We start from the raw sequence: 6,844 nt of genomic DNA on the forward strand, positions 1-6,844 counted from the left end.
TAGGATTTGAAAAACACAAACACAATAGTTTGGAAAGTTTGATCCATACTTTGCACTTGCAGTGTGATACTTGTGAATCTGAGCTCAATGTTTCAGTGATTGGTCCACACTGCCATTTTAGAGAAGACAGGTTCTTAGAAGTGGGGCTAGATCTGATAAAGGACTTCGGTGTTGCTGTGCCTGACTCTAAGGCATTGCCTATTAGTATGAAATCTGGAGCAAAGTGCCTTGGATTTTCAGTCTGTGTAGATGGAGCTAGGTGGTCCTGAACAAAACATGCCCTGCAGCTGAAGGGAGTGCTGGAAACACATGGCTCTATTCTAGCTTGTCCTCATTGTATCAAGCATCTAAGAGGAAACAAACCCAAAGAAATTCTGCTTTCTTCACCTAATGTTCTGTTCACTGTGCTTGTGTTTGCACATTCTGATTCATACTTTGTCCATATTGGATATTTTTGTCAGTTGAAAAACTAGTCATGGGCTAGAAGATCTTTCTCGTCTTGTTCTGACCTTGCTTCTAGCCTAGCAGTGGAGGTGCTTGATGAGATGTGGATTTATACATACTGAGCTGAAAAGAGGCTGTGAACTGATGTTTTCTGAGTTTTTCCAGTCAGTAGCATGCTACTTTACTTTGTGCTGTCTTGTCCTTCACATAACTATATATATATATTCTGATCTTCTAAGCAAGTAGATAGCTTTTTTCAGGGGTGGAAGGGTCCTTGTAGTGTTGGAAAGAAATGTCCAGCTAGCCATGGATCTATTTCTGCAGTAGCTACTTTTTTTCTGTGCCACTTACACACTTAGCCATAAAGGTTTGAAAAGAGCAGGGCAAGCAGAAGGCAATGACCACATGAGGACAGGGCTGTGGAAGAGTTTCTGTAGCATGTTTCTTGCCTGGAGGGTAAGTAATACAGAATGAAGCTTATCCCAAGTGCCCTTTTAAATCCTCAGCCCCCCTCAAAAAGATGTGGGTCTAGTGTCCTGTGACTAACCTGTTTTAGTTTTGTTATTGATTTTTCTTTTCAATTTCTTGAAGAGTTAAAAAATACCACACTGCTTCATTTCAGAATCCATGTAAGGCTTCATCTGTCTCCTCTCCAGGTACCTGTGAATCTGGGAGACGGAGCTGGTTATCTATAGCTGTATATAAAGCAGGACCATTGAAGCTGTGATTGTGTGTGGTTTTTAGGTAACACAGATCATAGCGTAGAAAAAGCAGTTATAAAAGGTTGACAACCACTAGTGTTAACTAGTGTTTAAAGTAGATGTGCGCTATGTGTTAAAGTAGATGTGGTTGTGTTTTTGTGGTATCAAAATATGCTTATCCTTTGAGGCACTGACCCTGCCAGGTGTTACGAGTTTCACATGGTCTCTTCTCTAAACATCTCTCAGGATTAAGTTTAAACTTGAGGACGTACAGAGACCAAACTGTGATGGTATGTTCTGAGCTTGAGAAGTCATTAAGATGGGGCTTTGGGGTTCATACTTCTGGACATGGGAAGTCTCTGAAGTCCTTACTTAGATCTAGCCCATTTTTGCTAACAGCATCTGGTAATGGTGTTTTAAAAAGAAAATGAAACGTTAAAAAGTTTAAGTTTTGAAACTCACTACTTAACAAATTTGGCTTGCTCTTTGATTACTTTCTTGTTTAACACTTTCACAACATAAAATTAGATACAATATTTGAAAAGTGGAGTTGTTAGATGTTAAACACACCTGCAGCCTGCAAGATCCAGGGTCATGAAATACATACTATTGACAGATTTTGGTAAGCTTCTTTCCAGATTGATATGCTAGTTCTAAATCAGCAGTTCTTGTGCTTTCCAGACTGCAGCAAAAAGAAGAATATAAACGAGGTGCCAGTTCTTATGGCATTGGTTAAATTAAAACTGTTCTGGTGCTTACTGTAGTTTTGTTATTAATGACACTCTTGTTTAGCAGTTCTGAAAGGCAGTATGTAGCAGGAACATTAAACTTTCAACATTGATTGGAGTGTTGTGACTCATTCTTTTCACTTTTCATTTATACCAGGTGTAGAGAATCTCATTTAGTATTTGAGGAGGGTAACTTACCTTGCTAGCAGGCTGGGAAAATGTGTCACTGAAACTTGCTGTCTTTGGCAGCAGTTGCAGAAATGCACTATAATTTAACACCTGTGTAAAAGGTGTCTTCTGTCCAGTTTTGTTTGCCGTATTGAAGGGAGAATTATTTTGGGGGGAAAAGTGGGAGGTTGGTGAGGAAAGAGAAGCATTAAACGAGACTTTGGATGACAGGGAAGGGTGTTCAGGGCTTATGCTTGATTGAGAGGGAGGCTTCTTTGCAATTCTTTCATAATTGCTTTTAGCAATCTAGATTATTTTAGCACTGAAGGGTTTGCCTGTTTGATATAACTTTGTTCATGTTAAATATATATATATATATATATATATATATATAAATTACAGCATCCTGGAACAAAGGAGCCCACATTTTAGCTTAGCATTCTAAAGTTTTACTTTTTGGAGAAGAGTGATGTCAGGGGCAGTTAGAAGTATTACCTCGGATTATTTAAACACTAAACACAGCAACACTGCTTACCAGCGTCTCTTAGCTTCATAAGCTTAGATTCTGTTCTGGGTTCTTGAAATTGATGTTTCTGAAACTAATAGCAGATACAATAATTCTGACATGTTTTGCCAGCAGAATATAGAAAGATGCAGAAAATTGTGTTCATCTTTGTGTTCAAGCTGGTACTCAAAACTTTCCCTGTGTTTCAGCGCCTATTTTTGTCAGTCTGATTTGGAAATTGATAGGAAACTTAACATGCAGATGAATGATTAAACTTTCTGCTAAAGGTTTCCTATTTCCAAAGGTGTTTATGCAGCAGTTTATCAAATGCCTTCTGTTGGGCAGAGAGGATTTTGCTGTGACATTCTCAGCAGCTTAAGGAAGCAAAATGCTACACCACTGTACAAAAGGGACAGCCTGATAATGAGAACATGAACAGCCTTGATGGTCTGCTAGGTTGGGTCTAGAGCCACATGGTTGTTGGAGTAGGTAGACTCACCTCTACAGTGCTTCTTTTTTCCTGTACAGATGTGGTCTTCTCTAATCCAAGACTTGTACAGGTCAGAGAAGTTGTTGCAACCACATCTCCACATTTAATTTCTCAACAGCTACTCAGTAACCTGTTTGAAGTTCCCCACAAAATTTCAAGAGGATGTTGAAATAATTGATGTTTAATTGTTAATGCTTGCCTAAATTGAGCATAAATTATCTACTGAAGATAATAAAGTCTTCTATACACTAGCAAGAGGAGGTAGAAATTTGTCCACATGGCATTTGTCTCATTGCTCTTAAAATCCTCTTGTCAGACCTTTGCTCAGGCCTGGTAGTCTTCCACGTGTGGCCTGTGTCTCAGCTTTTGTAGGAAAATCAGTGAGTGAAGCAGACATGACAGGGTGCACCAAGCACTGGTAAGCTATGCCATGTTTGTCTGTGCCTGGTGTATACCAGGGATGGGCACACAAGGCTAGAGGGGCTCTTGTGTTCACAGGTGTCTGACTAAAGGCGGAATTGAATCGACAGCACAAGTGGCTCTGCAGCTGCAGGAGGGACTTGAGCCTTGAACTTGCTGTTATGAGCTTTGCTTCTGTGTGCTCAAGTGTTGGCAAGTAATTGCTCAGATTCACATTTTCCCTCTAGTGGAGAAACTGTTCTGAACTCATAGCATGTTTTACTGCAGTGTCAACTCTGAGAAGCTTAAAAGCTCTTTTACAGCCTAGTTTTTCTCTACACGTGTGCTTCAGTTGGAATACTTTTGGAAAACTACTGCCTTGGAAGTGCAAACTACCTTTTGGAAAAAGCCAGGCTGGGGAAGCTGCTGTAACAATAGCTGGTGAATTGCCCACAGTTTCTTTGTTTGGTACTGCCACGGGTTTTAGGGAGTGCTGAGGCCTGGGGCAGTGTGGTTGTTAGTTACGGTAAATGTTTCATTTATGCTTCATTCACTGAGGGATATATACATGTATCTGTGAGATGGAGCTCCTGAAAAGTCCATGTGACCCGAGGTCACATTTTCAGACTGTAGTATTTCAGGTTTGACAGTAGGAGGCATCTTCACATCAGCTATTTCTGGAGGAAAGGCTGCAGAACCTGCCTAAGTATTTCCTGAAACTTCAATAACGGTAGCAGATGTGAAGGATTTAATATAAATGGTTTAAATATATATTTCAAGAAAAGTAAAGTAAAATCTCAGTGGGATATTGTAGGATGCCTAACTGTTGAATGTGGTTTTTCAAAATAGTAATGTAAGCAACATTTACAGAAGTTCAGTTTTGACTTGCATCTGGGAAAACAAAGTTTGTTATCCTTTACTGGCAAATTCTGCAAAATATTTTGTTTTTCTATCATGAAACTGTCAGTATTTCATCTTGCACTAGACTTATAGCTTTTGACTGATCTGTTCTTTGGTCAAACAGTGTTTTAAAATGGCTGTTAATATTTGTTGGCTTATAGAGTACAATTTAAGTGGATGGTTTTGCATGTTTGCTTCTGACCACATGCTTAGGTGAATTTCACCAGGAATAAAGAGTGCTGTGAGTCTGTATATTAGCAGAGTATGTCCATCAGTGTTTGGAGTGGGGTTAAAAATCTGATGTTCAATGCTTTGTCATGGAAGGGTGAAGTAGAATAAATTTAGTCTCTCTCCTGTATGTTTCATGAGAATATTTGGCCTTCCACACTAGTCTCCATTTTTTCATTTGATTAATTGCAGTTTACTGTCAGTACTGAGAACAAGAGAAGAAGTTCTCATTAAATTATATAGATACAAGTTGTATGTTAATGTCCTTAAGTGTTACAGTGCTGTGTTGTGGGGTGGGGTGAGAGTTTTTTGAATGCTGTTAAGTGTAACATGACACACTCAAACCTAATGTGAGTTTCCACACTACTGATGAGTGCATTTACCTGGAATCAGATGGCTGTTTGCTTACAGCCATGGAGCAGCAACCAAAACTGAACAGGTGAATTGCTAGAAATTGGTCTTCTGTAGGTTCAGTCTAGTGTCCTATGCCCTACATAAACTCAGTATTTTATTAAGCTGCTATGTATAGATGAATGTGTTTTAACCAGTTTGCTTTAGTAGGAAAGAATTGTGTCACATGAGTAGAGACCTTATCAGGAGCAAAGAAATAAGTGCAAAACACAGGTGAAAAGGATGGAATTCTCTTATATTGCTCAAGCTGTTTTTGAGACACCTTGTATTTGCACAATCAGCTGGAGATGCAGATAATTCTGTGAGGAAATTTAGGTTCAAGTGGCAGTGAACTGCTGGTGGAGGCAATTGGTGAATGGTGTTCAGATCTTTTGAAAATCAGTGTGTGCCTCTGTTAAAACAGGCATAAAATGGTTGTGAGAATGACCTGTATCTTACAGCATATCTATTCAGCTCTAAGGAGAGGGATTATTCTTTATAGAAATGGATGTTTTAAGATATTGATATTTTCTTTTTCATCTAATTTATAGCTAGTCAAGTTGCCTTTGTTTACTGGGTGTTTTCCAATTACCTCAGGAAGGGTAAACCAGCTAAATTTTAATTGCTTTTATTGCCTTAAATAGTTTATCCCTCAACAATTTATCAAAATTACCTTTGAACCTCAAAAGGAAAATATTACAAAAGGAAATCCTTTTTAAAATGTTGTCAGAGATAAACTGCATTGAAGCTATCATTACTGTTGATTTTATTCCTCTAATCTGTTACAACACAGCACATGCTGCAGCATGATCTGCGTCCTGGCTGTCAAGATTGATGTGAGGAGGCCATGATAAATGTATGTTTAAAACAGTGCTCTCAGACATAGTATGAAACTTCTAGCATTCAGTTTACATTGGCTTTGTCGGCTAAATTCAGCTGTGTGGGATTTTGATTTACATGTAATACACCAGGGGATTAAGAATTAAATAGTTTCATATTAGCTTAGGTCACTTTACCTCTCTACTCAAATGTATTCAAAAGCTAACCTCGGGGGAGAATACAAACAATAAGCAAATGTGTGGCAGCAAAGCAGAATGATAAAAACGCTCCTAGCTGCTTGCCAGTTTGGTTTTGTTCGGTTTTTTTCTGTTTTTTTTCTTTTCCCTAATCTGCTTTTGCAATTTCCATGTACTAAGGTTCTACTATTTCCTTAGGGGCGTGGTACGGATGTCTTTCTTTAGACATTACTCAAACTGCTGCAGAAAGTAAAGGTTTATTTTATATATACAGTCGAAGTTGCTTCTCCCCAGGCCAGCGTAGGGATCAAGCTCTTGTAACAGGTTTTTTCAAGCTTTCTTCTGTTTAATGGAGGGATGATCGCTTAAATACCAGGTTTCCTTTGAAAACCGACACTGGGCATGAATCAAAAACACGCAGAAGACAGCCCCTTACCGCTCTTGCCCAAGGAGGCAGGCTGAGGAAATACATTTCGACTAAATAGTGCGGGAACACCCCGAGGAAGGCAAAGGAGCGCTGTCGGGCATTTGCCGTGTCCTGGTACTATCTCCGTTAACAGCCTAGCGCCGGATTACTCCGTTGGGGAGCCCTTCCCTCCGCAGCCCTGGGCGAGGGGCGGGGAGCCGGGCCGGTCCCGCCGCCGCCGGGGAGCGCAGCCCCCGCCCCGCCCGGCTGCCGGCCCCGCCGCGCCTCCCGGCTCCGCTCCTCTCGGCGCTGGGCTTCCCCGCGGCCCGCGGGCGGGAGGAGCCGCTGTTTCCGCTGGGTGTCACTCTGGGCTGGGAGAGGCGCGTTCAAAAGCGGAGGGGAGGGAAAAGCCCGCCGACAACCCGGGCCGCCCGCACCGGCAGCGCCCGCCGCTCGCCACGCCGCGGTA

Source organism: Poecile atricapillus, chromosome W, assembly GCF_030490865.1.
Source record: "Poecile atricapillus isolate bPoeAtr1 chromosome W, bPoeAtr1.hap1, whole genome shotgun sequence".
NCBI lineage: Eukaryota > Metazoa > Chordata > Aves > Passeriformes > Paridae > Poecile > Poecile atricapillus.